Consider the following 16,579-nt stretch of genomic DNA (forward strand, 5'->3'; position numbering starts at 1 on the left):
CATAAGAGTGTCATAAGACTAAGATACAGTGCTGTAGGATGAAAGTATAAAATCTTGCTCTCTCAGACACAAATATAGTTAGATGCATGGATGTGTGGGCGTGTGCAGTATAGGCCTCAAGCGACCCCTAACCATGCATCTTCTGATAATTCTTCAGGAGGTGACAAAAGCTCTCCCGTTTTTTCTCCTGCGTCATGTCTCACGTCTGAGTGTCTCCCGAGTGGACAGCAGGCCCCTTGGTCCCTTAGTCCCCTTAGTCAAAAACTGCTGTGTGTGCACACGTGCTTTTGAGTGTGAGTACATGAGGGTGCATGTTTTTGCAGGTTATCCGTATACTATATGGGACACATCTGGCAACATCTATTAGCTCCATTTTCTGCATATTTGTTGTCCTGCTGTATCATCAAAGGAAGATCATGACTTAGGCCTATATGGTTCAGTGATATTTCTAGTTATTTTAGGTGTGGCATTTTGCTAACCTAAATGAATGAACTTGTTAAATTATGCTTTTTCAACCTAAATGGAATTTTAATTTAATGGTAAAGATACTATAATAAAAAGGTGGACTATGATAACCCTGCAGATGTAGTTTTCATAGCTATGTAATGTACTGAATGGTGTTTGCAGAAGAAATGGAGATTGGTCACCGTTGGTCATTTACCAATTTAATTACATTGCACAATAAAATTAAGCTCTGACAAGAAGCTTTGGTCAAGAATTGTGTTATTCGATCATTTCAATTAAGCAAATAATTAGACAAGCAGCAACATATTTTTTTTGAATGTTTCAGACTATTGTAATATACTCCAGAAGGCCTATTTAGCCTACATTTTGTGATTTTGTTTTACTGAGGCCTATAATTTTTTACTTTACTTAGGCCTTTAGCTTACTGTGAAATATACATTTCTGAAATACAACTTAGACAGTTACCGGATGACAGAACACTCTAAATTGTAATGTGGACTCATGCACTTATGTAAAGCTGATTTGAAATTATGTGTAGGCCTACTGTGAAAAGCGCTATACAAATAAACGTAAATTAAATTGAATTATACATTTTTAAGGTCTACATTTTATTAATCTCACTAGCTACATCATTATGTGTAAGTAAAAAAAAAAAGAGAGTAAAAAACAACAAAACAAAGCAGATGATATGGCTTTTCAGGGCTTCCGTATTTTCAATGAACCGATTCCCAAAACACTCTGAACTATTTGTTCGAAAATCGGATTGATTCGCTCGCAGCTCTTCTCGAGTATATTGTTGAAACGACTCTACTCAAAGACATCAAAGTACCGCGAGAACGATCAGAGAGCAGACTGTTCTGTATGCTTTCGATTCGCTCCCGCGGTACTTTGACGACCATGTCACCATATATCTGCATGTCATAGCCTACACCGATCGGTCTGCCCAGCGCCCGTTTCAAGTCGAACACACCACCTACTCATTGAATTAAAGATTCGGTCGGCACGCCTCTCTGAACAGGTTCGTCGGTCTTCAATTAGAAATGAGCGAAGAATCTGGAGTAAAATTATCGAATGTGCGTAGGATTTGACTGACGAAGCGAGAAGTAAGTTGGCTAAATTATTCAAATCCATGTTTATAAAAGACACAACTCACATAGGCCTATTCGTATTATTTACCGTCTGTGGAGTATGCTATAGCCTATCCTACTGAATGTGCACAACTGTAAAGAAGTGGTTTATGTTGGCGGTTGTTCTTTTGGTTATGTTGGTGGTTGTTGTTTTGGTTGTTGTTGATCAAAGTTGTGGATGCGGTGTCACTACCGGTGCCATTAGCAGTCAGTCAGACAGACCTGATTATTTATTCTGTGAGTGTCCAATGAAGTAACATGGCGGCCGAGTCCCCCCCCCCCCCCCCCCCATGTAAAACACAACAGCTTTATTAGTGATTATTTTTAGGTTATCCCTAAGTTTACTAATGTAGGCTTTTTTTTTACTTCACCCCTATAACAGTCACGGGCTATCCGCTAATGAGAACCGTTTATTATCTTACTACTGAATACTGCATATTATACACTGTATAGCTAATATATATTAGTGATGGGCAATCCGGCTCTTTTTCGTGAGCCGGCTCATTTGACTCAGCTCACTGAAATGAGCCGGCTCTTTTGACTCACAAACGGCTCTTTAAAAAATAAACATTTTAACTCCCTGAAAGTCCACCGCACAACAGTGCAACGTGAATATTCACATTTTTTATTGTCCATAACAACCCGAAAAATTGCCTGCTTGCCTTGCACATCTAATTCATGTGCAAAGTTTTCCGACAATTTTTCTTAGGCCTAGGCCTACCTTCTTTTTTTATGTGGATGTTTTTGAGCTTGTAGAAGTTAACTCTTACGTTCTTCTGAACATCTTGCGCTGCCATTGCCCGATGTCATTTCTGAGTTATATCCATAATCTGCCTCTCTTTTAAATGTTCCACAAGTGGTAGGCTACAATGACTGGTTGTTTTAAAATATAACTAATATCGAAACAAAATAACCCAGTCAGTCTCATCTACGAGACGTTTAGGCCTCCTCCTGACAGCTCGGCTCATAGCTTGCAAGTTTGCTTAGTGGCAAACTTTCTTCATTTGATTGGTTTAACCGCCACCCGCCCAAATTGAATTAAAATATTATTTTTTGTCACGCCATCCGCCCGATCAGCGGTTTATCCGCATATAGTGTGTGTGTGTGCGTGCGTGCGTGCTCGGCCCTCCCTCATGCAGTATAATTGGTTGACATCGCGTGTTTGATTGACAGGAACAGAGTGTGAGGCTGATCAGACAGTCGAAACGAATGTGTGTGCGCCTTTAGGCCGATAACCTAATTAGGGCCCAAGCCCTGAAAGGGCGCAGAGCCCTATTGTTCTTCTAAGGGTTTTTTGTTATTCTTCTTTATAATATTTTTTTTTCAAGGTTTTTGCCACTTTTGGGGGCCTTAACGTGCTCAAAAACTCTTGAAACTTTGCACACGGGTCAGAACCCGCGGCCATTAGAGCCAGACTGAAGCTGGTACCCGGGCGTGGCAGGGGGGCTCGACAGCGCCCCCTGGAACGGGGTCCGAAAACTTGGTCCATAAATCAAACACGCTTGCATGAAATAATATGAAACTCGGTACACTTATAGATCTCATCGGTTCATATATCCTTCATGCTCTGACTTTTTACCCCAGCCCAACAGGAAGTCGGCTATTTGGCGTAGTTTAAAAAACACATGCAATGGAATTTAAAATACTCCTCCTAGACGATTCAAACAATCACCACGAAACTCGGTGTGCATGAACTCAAGACATTGAGGATGAAAAGTTGCGAGGGGATTTTTGATATCTCGAACGGTTTGGCCGTGGCGAGGAAACGAATTTATGGCGAATATTGGAAACAGGAAGTGTGTTATAACATCCTCATACATTAATTGATCTTGATGAAACTTCAGCAGTGTGTTCGCTGTAAGAAGCCGATCACATGGATGTGACTATTGTGAGTCAAAGTTATAGCGCCACCAACTGGCAGCAGGAAGTGTGTCACTTTCAAAATGCTTTGAAATCACCCTCTTATTTTTACCCGATTTGCTTCAAACTTCATCTGTATAATGTAAACACACGACAGATGTAGACCTGTGAAAGGATTATTGATATCTTTAATACTGTCGCCATGGCAACGCTTTAAACTTTTATATTCTTTTTGGATGCATTTGAGGCTCTTAACATGCTTCAAATTGCATGAAACTCAACATGCATTTGACATTTATTGTGTAATAGACATGTGCAATGTTTCAGAAACGGGCGTGGTAAGGGGCTCAGTAGCGCCACCTTTAGTCAAAAATGGGGTATTAGTTTTACCTACAGTAACCAAACTCGGTACGTATATTCTTCTCTTCGATCCGGACAACTTTCTAATTTACAGTCATTAGCTCCGACCAACAGGAAGTCAGATATTTTGGTTTGAATGTGTACTGTTTGGAGCATTTTCCCTCTGCCCCTCTGTGTGTGTGAGTGTGTGTGAGGAGGGGGGCTAGTTTAGTTTAACCATTTATCTGCTGTGTGCAAAATCTCTGGCACTTTTGAGGGCCTTAACATGCTCGAAAACTCTTAAAATTTTGCACACAGGTCAGAACCCATCAGGGCCAGGCTGAAGCTGGTACCCGGGCGTGGCAGGGGGGCTCGACAGCGCCCCCTGGAATGGGATTCGAACACTTGTCCGTATATCAAACACGCTTGCATGAATTAATATGAAACTCGGTACACATATAGATTTAATCGGGCCGAACAACTTTCCCTGGGTCAAGTTTTACGCCAGCCCAACAGGAAGTCGGCTATTACGGGTTGATTGGAGAACGCTTGCTCTCGCATTTGAAACACTTCTCCTAGAGAATTCATCCGATGACCACGAAACTCGGTCAGCATGAAGTCAAGACATGGAAGATGATAAATTGCCAGGGGATTTTTGATATCTCGAACGGTTTGGCCGTGGCGAGGAAACAAATTTATGATTAAAAAAGGATGCATAAAGTGTGTTATAACTTAGTTATAGTTTTACCTACAGTAACCAAACTCGGTACGTATATTCTTCTCTTCGATCCGGACAACTTTCTAATTTACAGTCATTAGCTCCGACCAACAGGAAGTCAGATATTGTGGTTTGAATGTGTATTTTCTCTCTCTCTGTCTCTCTGCCATTCTGTCTGTGTGGGGAGGGGAGGGGAGGGGGGATATGTGTGTGTGTGTGTGTGTGTGTGTGTGTGTGTGTTTGGTTGGGTGACAGTTGTAGGTTACAGTTTGACAAGAGTTTATAGTTTAACAAAAGCACAATGTTGTGTTTCATTGCGAGTGTACACAAATATAAGGAAACACTTTGCATTTTGAATGATGGTCTGTATGAACAAAATGACGGAGTATGTTTTTATGTCTCCATTGTTCGATCGAGCCTCACACACACACACACACACACACACACACACAGCATTCCAGCATTGCAATCTTGACATTGCAGAATGTTCATTATAGCCTTAATAAAATATAATAATAAAATAGTCAACCTTACATATAAAAATTACACTGCTCTGTTTAAATAGTCATTTGTACAGTTTGTGCCGTTCATAATAATTGTTTTTAATTTTTCTATATTGGAACGTGAGTGTACAAAGTGTACTAAGTACAAAGCCTATAAAAAGAATAGTTTAGCATCCAAAAATGTTAATAATATATATATTATTATTATATATATAATAATATATATGTTAAAAATAGGGGGACATTTTTTTTTTTACATAATATATATATTTTTTATTATTTATTTATTTATTTATTTATTTATATATATATATATATATATATATATATATATATATATATATATATATATATATATATATATATATATATATATATAATTAAAGCTGCAAGCAGCGATGGAGGGCCCAAGCCGGTGGCACCGCCACCTGGTGCCTTTAGTTCCACTAAAGGCACCAGGGTGGCGGTGCCACCGGCTTGGGCCCGCAATCGCTGCTTGCAGCTTTAATTATATATATATTTATTTTGTTGTGTTTCTTTGAATTAGTCAATTATTTTAAATAAAATTAAAATAATTCATTATTTCTTTATTACATTATGATTGAATTTCTATAGGCTATATATTTTTAAATAGAGTCGGCTCTTCAGATATGCGAGCCAGCTCCCGTCGTTCACCTAAAAGAGCCGGCTCTTAGATCCGGCTCATTCGCGAACGACCCATCACTAATATATATTTTTCAATTGTATGTGAATCCATAAGCATTAGCCTACATGATACATTTTTCAGTAGGCTACAATTCTGAATTATCTCATACATGTTGCAATTTTAATTCAAAGTATCATCTTGCAAATTTTGCATTGTGAATCTATTTTTGTGTGAACATTTTTTAACATTTTCCAGTCCGATCAAACAATGAGTCAAAAAACAGATGTTGGAGCTCATCATTTCTCACATGGATGGGCTGTCATCCATGTTACTTTCCTCTAGGATTTAAGTGTCAGCTTTTTTCCTGATTGATTCTGCACTTTTGTCTTTTTACACCACATAACTTAGCTGCTAGATTACCACCATGATTACTCAATTATGCTGTATGTAAGGATAATCGTTGTGCTTACATTTGTCATTATCTTTAACAACCATGAGCTCAACACCCATTAGGTATCTGATGCCTTGTTGACTAATCAACATGCTGCAATTCTAATCAACGCGCTGACTTGTCGACCCAGCCTTGTAATTGTACTGCTTACAGTAATGATGAAAAAATTCATTATCCATTTTCAAGCTTGTACACTGTCACTGTGTGGGTTTTAGAACTTAAAAATAGGAAAGAGTGGTTGAATGGCAGTTTGCATGAAACGGGGTCCTGAGCACGCCTTTATAATTGGTTGGGCGTTTGTGTGGATGCAGAAGTGCGCTTTACTCATCTCATTTGCACACAAAAAAACAACAGATTCTGTATTTTTCAAGCATGATACTTGTATGAACATGATATTTGTATGACATTATTATACGCTTACATCTAGGCAAAGACGGAGTTGAAATCCGTTTGAGTTTTAGGTTCTACTTCAGAATGGGTTCTGTTGCACTACTCCAAATTCTGACTTTACTAGTTGAATTACAAACTTGTTTGGTCAGTACGCTTTTAGCTCTTGTTAGTATGACATTGTTTTGTGGTGAATCTTCTGAAAATTGTGATATTTTGAAAATATGTTCTTGTTTGTAGAATCCTTGATGTTCTTTATCCAGTTTTGAAATAAATCTCTGAGTCTGCACACAATCACCCACATAGAGGATTGAGCTTGACCATCACACCAGCACAACCTCACTTTCTTTCCTATGTACTTACTTATTACAAGGACAGTTCTCCAGAGGTTAAAAGGATTGGACATTTGCAAAAGAGCATTTTTTCCCTGTGTCATCCATGACTGGGATTGCACTTGCAACCTTATCATTGTGTTGAGGTATTCTCAGGAGGACAGGTGTTTTGGTGGAGCAGTGTGTTAAGACATCTCAGTGAACATGAGATGTGTGTGTGTGTTGAAGTATTGTAGGGCTTGTGTCAAAAGGATAAGGTGAATAAGGAACAGCTATAGAATGACCTGCTCTTTTCCATACAATTAAATTGATTCACACTGTTGTGTTGAGAAAACTTTTTGGAGCTTGATAGTGTCAATCATTATGGAGAATAAGACATTTTGTTAAATATGTTATTTTGTTTTCCCATGGAAGAAAGAACGACTTGAAGGTGAATATCTCGTGACAGAATTTTCATATTTGGATGAAGTATTGTATTATTTTCGTTTCGGTCTTTATTATTTTCAGATACTTAAATTAACACAAATACTCAAACCAATATTTTGTGTAAAACAATCCATTTTTATTACTCTAAAGTTGCAATGAAATAAAATGGCTTTTTTTCCCCCATTTGTCTGTAATATTTAGCGATTGAGTTTTTAAGTTCAATGCAATGCACTCTGGGATTGCCTTCCCCCCCAGAATTGGACTAAAACAACGTAACCTGAAGCCCAATAATTATTTTTGGGACAGCTTTTTTGTTGGGAGCATGCCTATGTTGTCTTAACATGCTGTCTTCATAGGTTTTGGAATAGAACAAGTGCAAATAATCTCAGCTAAATGTTGATGTGCAGATTTGCCTGAAATCTCTCTTAACCATCTTTTAATGTTGAATTTTCATTGTGGATTAATCGGCAGATGTTTTGTAACTCTATTAAACACATTTTGTGAACACACAAAGATAAAAAATATTTTTTCTTTCTTGGACATTTTTGCTCTATCACCCACTGGACCTTGGGCAGATTATGCCCCCTGCCTCCAGGACTCAGCAGCTGGTGCAGTGGTCACCTGACCTCCTGACCAACTGTGTGTGTTTATATAGAAGAATCAGCGCGCATTTGTCCTCTAGTTTAAACTCTCACGCTCCTTCACTCGCTCTGTTTTCAATGGACGTGTTAACACTGTTGTGGGAGGTTGTTGTAATTAGCACTCACAAAGCATTGGAGCGTGTTTGCAAACACACACATAAGCACATTCATATCCTGCGGTCTCTGATGAACAGGGCAGTGACAGTGACTGGACTGTGAGCACCTGGTTCACAGGTTTTCCAGTGAATCTCACATTTGTGTTACAGTGATACATCAAATCATGAGGCTTGTTGAAGAGAGGTGTGCTGTCCCTGTTCTAGTAATCAGATTTATGTCTGCTAGATGATTAATTGTGAGCATTTAAATTAATTTCAGTGATTCTATTAGTGAATCTGTTTAGTATGTTCACCAAAAAGATTATCCAGATTTGTTCATTAATTAGTTTAATGACCCTTCTGTTCTGTAAGTAGCTGACGACAAATCCATTTTTTAAACCTTTTTTTTTTATTTGTTTTTTATGTGCCTGTCTAAAAATCTAATAAGAAACTGTATGTTTACATAACATACAGGTTTGCAACCACATTAAAAATGTGCTAAAAACCACTCTGAATATGGCAACACCCTAGCCTTTCTGCAGTAAGTTTGGTAAAGGCACTCACATTTTCTTGTGAAAATGTACAAATCTATCTAATTCCTTTGTTAAACATTCAACAGGAGATTTTGAGATTCTGACAGTGAACATACTTAATCTGCTTTTGTGAGGTGACAAGCTAAAAGCAAGATCGCGATTGTGTTGTTGCCTTGGAGACCCGTGTGTAAACTCCAGAGTCTTTAATCTGTAGCTTTCATAGTTCTAAAAGACAAACCCGCAAAGATCCCAAAGATGTTTAAAGGCTTTATTCTCTCATTCAAGGTGCACGGCTCTCAGCTCTTTCACTACATCTCAGCTGTTCATGACATGGAAAGAGAGAAGAGACATTAATGAAAAAGAGTGCTGTTTTTTTTAAGGGCGACCAGATCAATATGGCAGACAACCCCATTTCTCTTTGAATATAGTGTAGTGATGGACCTGGAGGAAGGTGAGGGTTGTATTAATGAAAGTGTAACGTTCTGCCTGGAGTGTAGAGAGGGAGGAAGAGAGAGGTGACGGATTGGACCGCTGTCCCAGTTGATGACAGATTTCTGGATCCACTGCCCATCTGAAATTCAAATCAGCTTTCTTCTGAGAACCTGCCAGTCTCCTTGAGCAGACTAAATCCTTTTCGGCCAATCGGATGTGAGGGGAGGGGCTAGGACACAAATTAACCAGTGGTGTTTGCTAAGGCCATCAACCTTACTGTTGCTATACTTAGGGTTGAGGATTTGCAAGTAATTATTTAATTTGTATGGACTATAAACAATAAATGGAAATATATACTATTTTGTCCAAATACATAAAAAATCAAAGCTAAAACCAAAAATTTCAAATGCTTGAATTTTAGCATCACAGCCTTATTACTAAAATGGCATAAAATGAGAGAAGATTAGAGAAGCTTGGCAGAAAAATCTGTTTCGCCAGAAGATCGAGATTGTAAAAAAAAATGTTTAAAGAAAGAAAAGAAACATATGGACGAATCATTCACATTTGCATTTACAAAATGTCTAATGCCGACTCTTTAAATAAGTGTTAGATGACAGCAAAGATAATCAGTCCATTTTTAAATTTATATTAAATGTAAAAATATTCAATTAAAATGATCATATTCAATATCTGATACTTGCGAAATTGTGTTATATATCTAATATCCAAAACTGATAAAATAAGCTATATCAGCTTATAACCAATATTTCTCATTTTATTGAAAATCTGTATGACACTTATGTGAACAAACTACGTGTCTGCAAATGTCCTAATATTAAAGGGGGGGTCCGGTCTTGCCATACCATATAGAGACTTCGAGGTGACCACTATACCTTGCAACCACACAGACACAACACACTGACAACTTAATTTATAAAACACTCAGAACACTTTGGGAACTGCATAGCAAAGCCTTAAAAGAGGAGAAGATTTCATGAGTTTAAAGGGATAGTTCACCCAAAAATGTAAATGTAAAGGCTACTCACCATCAAGTTAATTTCTTCTGCTGAACGCAAAAGAAGATATTTTTAAGAATGTCTGTAGCCTAACAGTTTCTGGTTCCAATTGACCGTTCGCAAAGACCCCCCCCCTTTAGGTACTGTTGCTATGTCCGACAAGCTACGCCGCTCTCACACCACACCATGTTCTCACGCAGTGAAAAATACATCGCGGAGCAGAGAGGAGACTGACAACGCGCTGACAGCCAGGACAGAGCAGGTCACTTTTGATATTAAACAATGTCTCACCTTTCAAATTTGGTAATTTTTTTAATGATAAATTTAAACAATAAATACCGTTTTGTGGCTCTTTAATGTGTCTGACAGATCGCTGTAGAGCATCAGTTAAAGCTACCCGTGAACCGATCATCTCTTCCTTCTAGTTAATTTATAGCATCAAATAAACATGAATGAACATAAGAACAGATGTTGTTTTAACCGCAGAAAGACGTCAGTACACACCATTTTTCAAGTTTAAATCCTCAAACGTTAATCTTCTAACTCTCCTGACTGCTTTGTCGGACAAAAGGGCGGATTATGATTGGTCAGATCGCCTGTCAATCAAACTCCCTGCGAAGGGTCAATTGACTTATGTTTTCCCATAGTGGAAGTCAATGGGGTCCATCAACTGTTTGATTACTCGTATTCTTCAAATATCTATTTTTGTGTTCAGCAGAAGAAATGAATTCATAAATGTCTGAAACAACTTGAGGGGGTGAGTAGTAAATGACGGAATTTTCCTTTTTGGGTGAACTATCCCTTTAAGAAGTATCTCATTACATGTTTTTTGAAGAAGGATGGAAACCGGGCACCACCCATTGCATCATGTTGATGGTAAATGAGATCACACCAGCTCACTGAAGAGATGACTACATATCCTGTTTAGTGCTGTCTGTTTGAATCAACAGTATCTGAAAATAGTGAGCTGGGTTCTGTAATGCTCCTCATCCAGTTACTAATAGATCCTCGCGGTCTAAATATCAAGACTGTTTAACTTTGAAATGTCAGGTTTTGTAAAAACCTACCAGACGTCTAGGTAATGAAATGCATTCTTAAATGATCTTTACCAGGGCAACATTTGTAAAATAATGAGTTTGGGAACCACAGAGCACTTTCAAATTACTTTTCACCTTTAGCCAGGTTTCTAAAATCAGTTCTTATTCTTACGGTGCATTGTGGCAAACTTTTCTTTGAAGCTCTTCTGTGCACAGCAAGACTATGACTGTGATTTGTTCAGATAACAGATGCCAAAAGGCGATAATAAGCACCCAAGGCCCGTTATTACCCAGAATGCCAGAGCACAGGGCTTAGGAGAAGAAACATAACGTCTGCCTTAATGGATGTGAATGTTTCCAGAGAAACTCTGTGCATGTACTCAGACAAAATGTTAAAATTACACACTTTCTCTGAAGGTCTTCTGTGCGCTGCCTCTGCTTGAAGTATAGGAGTCAAATGGGGGCGCCAATGTCTAATTACAGATATTTTTGATTGAACATTTTCTAGTCTAAATTCTGACTAGCTCGAGTTGCATAATGAAAAAATAGGGGGGGAAAGCAGCATAAAATACCAACTTTCCAACTTTTTTTGGTTTGTGCATTTCCCTTTTCGGGGAAATTATTAAAGTGCCTATGGGCCATTTGGAGAAGACTAATACGGTAAGAAGTGTAATGAAGTATGCTGTCTCTGAAGTATGTCATTTATTTTCCATTTCCACAGCTGAGGAGTTGGGTGGCATTTTTCACTAGAACAGAATAAAAGACATCATCGGATTTGCCCTTGCGCCTTTTGGAATGTTACACTTGGTCCAGGTGGAAAGAATGCTCGAACAATTCTTGGTCGAGTACAAAAAGTACAGGGAGACTTTTTACAATTACTTTAAAGCACAAGATATCCTCTCTGAGGGACTAGTCAAACCTAATAGTGAAAAGGATGGATGATAGTTTGACATGATAAATAAAATAATGATAAATTAATGTATTGGTATTTATTCATATTTTGCTTATTTTTATTAGTATAGCATTATTACTATGAATAAATATGATTATTCTAAAATAATATCTCTGTGTCTTTAAGACAACTAGATGTCCATGTGCTTTTAGTGACGTTACAGTTTTTCTCACATGAAAGCTGGTTCTTGGCATTTGCATGCTGCCGTTTCTGCAGTGACAGATTATGTAAGTTGAATTAATGCACTGTAATTTGCTCACAGCTGCTCAACCCAATTTAACTTGTATCTGTTTTCATTATACCCACTGAATTTGACATGGTACAGTTGTGTCCTATATTTTCTCTATTTAAATTTTTGACACATCCCAGTTCAAATCTGTGTGTTCTTCATGTCTTAAACAGGACTCTAGCTTTCATTGCCATGCTGAGTGAACATCTGTCGGCATATATACTGCAACTATGGGCTATGGCTTCTTGCTCCAGTGGTTACTGTTTTTTTTCTTTCTTTTTTTTGGACTGTGTAAGTGGGAGTTTCAGTAAACATTCTTTAGCTTCACTGCCAGGCTCTTTGACAGAATTGGTGCAGTGAGTTGAAAAAAAAGGAAAATATTGTTTTGGTCTTTAATATGCTTTTGTCTTGCTGATTTAATCACTGCCGTCTCTGTTCGTTGGAAAGTACAATTTTCCCAAATGCAATTACATTCATGTAAAATAACCATTGGTATATTCGCTCTATGTAATATGTATTGCATCAAATCAGTTTAGTAAATGATGTGTTCAGTCAGTTTGCATATGTAAGTGAGGGAGCGAGAGAGATGAGGGAATACAGGGAAAAGAAGAGTTGTTAAAGGGATAGTTCTCTTTGAAATTTAATTTTGGTATGTTTTAGCTTACCTGAAGTGCAACCAAGATGTAGGTGTCTTTGTCTCCGCAGTAGTTTAAATTTTGATATTTTTAGGTCAAACCGTTCTTGTCTGTCAGCTTGTTTCGTGTCTTAGGCCATTAATGTGCTCTTACGATGGGGAATTTTTTAATTTGGACTTTTCTCTGCATGCTATTAGAGACATCTCTGCATGCTTTTGGAGACAGTTCCTATATACCTGCATTATATGACTGACAGACAAGAACGGTTGAAACTACTGTGGAGACAAAGACACCTACATCTTGGATGCACTTCAGGTAAGCTAAAACACACCAAAATTTAATTTCAAACTGTGAACTGTCCCTTTAAAGACAGCGAGGAAGAGATAACCATAAAAACAAATGGGAAAATGGGCTTTTGGTCAGAGCATCAGAAAGATTTGTGTGACATTTTAAAAGTCATGTTCTTCTCACAGTCTAAACATACTAAAGCTGTTTTGAATTGCAGCTGACAGATCTGGAGACGGCACCAGGAGGAAAGGAGACACACACACGCACACACTTTGCAGAGTCTCAAAGTAGAATGGACCTGCCCGCTGCAAACAGAAACACCTGTTAAATAATTTTCATAAATATTTTTGTCTTGATTGCCAGCAAGAATTTCTAAACACAATAAATTTACTTGTTTTTAAGGAACACAAAAGTAAAGCTTTTTTACTACTGGTTAAAAGTTTAAGATCTGTAAGATTTTTTTTTTTTTGAGAGAAGATCATTTATTCCTATGATGCAAAGCTGAATTTTCAGCATCATCATTATTCCAGTCTTCAGCGTCACATGATTCTTCAGAAATCATTATAATATGCTGATAATCTATGCTGATTTTGTGCTTAAGAAACATTTCTTATTTTAAGCAATGTTGAAAACAGTTGTGCTGGTTATTATTTTTGAAAAAAAAAATATATATTTTTTTTTCATTCTCTGATGAATGAATAGTTAAAAATAGAACTTTTACAATGTAAAAGTCTTTGCTGTCACTTTTCATCAATGTAAATCATCCTTCAGACAAAAAATATATTATTGAATAATATAAACGGTAATAAAATGCAAATAAAAGGATTAGAAAATAAAATGGATGAAACGCATATGAAAACCAGGAAAATAATTAAATGAATAAAGTTTTTGAACAATTTCCTGACCATTCTTTGTTATAATGAAAGTGAATGACAAACATAAGGGAAATCAGCCTGTTACACAAAGCATTGTATGGCTGAAATTACAATATTTGAATCTTTGTGTGAACTATCCCTATAATCCAATATATATGTTTTCTTTAAGCACAGTTTTGCTTCTGGAGTAAATTTATCTTGTTTAGATATAGTATTTCTGGAAAATGAAATACTTTTGCCGTGGATATAAGAACAGATATGAGAAAATGAACAGATAGACAGTTACAGAGAGTTAGAAAGGAAGAAAGAGAGAAAACACAAGTGAGAGAGCAAGAGAGTCACGGGAAGAGAAAGAGAGAGAGAGAGAGGAAGTCAGGAGTGATAGAGAGAGTTGAGTGATTATGATGCCTGTTGCTGGGATACTGAATCCTGTGTAGTTGGATTGCATGTGAAATGATGGAGAGGCGCACTGAGTGATGTGGGCTGACAGTCGTGTGTGTGTGTTTGTTTGTGCATGTGTGTGTCAACTCGTGCCTACATATTTGCGGCCGTTTCTGTTTCTCTCCCTGCACAGGCTGAGTGTGTAGATCTACACTATGATAAAGATCACTGATGACAACCGCCATGGAACAACAAACGTCACAGAGGTCTGCCAGCTTGATAAGGAAACGCCACCCTCAGCACCTGAATCCAGGATAAACTCTGCTGTTCCCCACATTTTAAACGGGAACACTGCGGAAAGTGTTTGAGTCCTATGAGGGCAACAGTAATACAGGTTTACAAATAGCTGAGCGCTCAAGATCTCGCTGCTATCGGATCTACAGCACATCTGAGGCAGAAATGAGTCCCTGCGAGAACACAACAGCTGTCAGATATAGCTAGTGTGTCTGTAGATGAAAATGGATTAGAATGTATAGAAATTGAGCGAATTGAACAGTGTTTCTCAGCCTTTTTTGTCTTCGTACCCTATACAGGCCCATCAAGGGTTTCTTCATTCATGATTACCTTTTTAAAGAATCAGTACTGAAAATGAAATACAGAATCACCCAGCTTTCTTTCAAACTGAAGAAATACACAATCCGGTATTTTATAATCTATGAACAAAGATGCTTTAAAAGTGTATATGTATATATTTGCTTAATAGGGTCCCTGTTCGAAAATGAGTATATACTTTGTCTGTCTATCCAGTCCATTTTACAGTACGTGACAGACAGACAGATTGATTGGTTGATAGACTGATTGATTGATTGATTGGAATTATTTATTGATTTATTGATTGGTTGATTTGTTGGTTGGTTGGTTGGTTGATAGACTGACTCACTGATAGACTGACTGACTGATTGATTGATTGATTGATTGATTGGTTGGTTGGTTGGTTGGTTGCTAGACTGACTCACTGATAGACTGATTGGTTGGTTGGTTGGTTGCTAGACTGACTCACTGATAGACTGACTGACTGATTGGTTGATTGATTGATTGGTTGGTTGGTTGGTTGGTTGCTAGACTGACTCACTGATAGACTGATTGGTTGGTTGGTTGGTTGCTAGACTGACTCACTGATAGACTGACTGACTGATTGGTTGATTTGTTGGTTGGTTGGTTGATTGACTCACTGATAGACTGACTCACTGATAGACTGACTGACTGACTGACTGACTGATTGATTGATTGATTGATTGATTGGTTGGTTGGTTGGTTGGTTGGTTGCTAGACTGACTCACTGATAGACTGACTGACTGATTGATTGATTGGTTGATTTGTGGGTTGGTTGGTTGATTGACTCACTGATAGACTGACTCACTGATAGACTGACTGACTGATTGATTGATTGATTGATTGATTGGTTGGTTGATATACTGACTCACTGATAGAGTGACTGACTAATTGATTGGTTGAAAGACTGACTGACTGATTTGGTTGATTGACTGATTGATTGATTAGATTTGTGAGTACACATGTTTTTTTCTTTGTGCGTGCATGTATGTATGGAGATTGCAGAGATTGTCATTAAATTTGCTGTATTAAAAATCTGTCTGTGCTTCCAGGCGGACAGTTGTGTAATTTATATTCCTGTGTGTATGTATTTGAGTGTGACGGGCATGATGTCTGTATAATGTACTTTTAATGTAGTCGAGTGATCCTGTCGGTCACAGCTCTTTGTCTGGCTGTGATATTGTGACGTTCTGAGAAAGCGCACGGCTCATAAATCCTTTAAATATAGCAGCACTGTTTCCGCTGAGCATACGTATGAAAAACGCTTCTGTTCACTTTCTCGGTTTAAATCGAGCCAGAGGCCTGGCGAGAGAAGCAGCATGAAATAACCGCAAAAAAAGGAGAAAAAAAGAGGAAACAGGAAAGGAGAGTGGGAAGAGCTGAAGGGAGAGTGAAAGATAAACGGTATATAGTTATGAAACCGATCATCCACATACTTCTGAAGTTCTGTTGTTCAGGCCTAGTGACAATTGTAGGGTCCTCTGTGTATTCACAGAATGCTGTTTACATTTGGTGACAGGCCATAAGATCTTCCAGAAAGCACCCATGTCATTTCAAATCATCTTGTTTTGCCGGCTTGCTGTTGTTATTTGCCTCTAA

General features: G+C 38.0%; 1 protein-coding gene across 2 annotated transcripts in view; it reads left to right on the forward strand.

Moving 5' to 3' along the window:
• The first annotated feature begins 1,467 nt into the window (after positions 1 to 1,467).
• The window catches only part of slc8a1b (solute carrier family 8 member 1b), a 119,845-nt gene continuing 104,733 nt past the window's right edge, over positions 1,468 to 16,579 (forward strand). For both annotated transcript variants that reach the window (XM_079633207.1, XM_079633208.1), the window contains exon 1: positions 1,468 to 1,568. The gene's annotated coding sequence lies outside the window, so the exon portion shown is untranslated. The remainder of the gene's footprint in view (positions 1,569 to 16,579) is intronic.

The sequence above is a fragment of the Phoxinus phoxinus genome (genome assembly GCF_949152265.1).
Source record: "Phoxinus phoxinus genome assembly, chromosome: 13".
Lineage (NCBI taxonomy): Eukaryota > Metazoa > Chordata > Actinopteri > Cypriniformes > Leuciscidae > Phoxinus > Phoxinus phoxinus.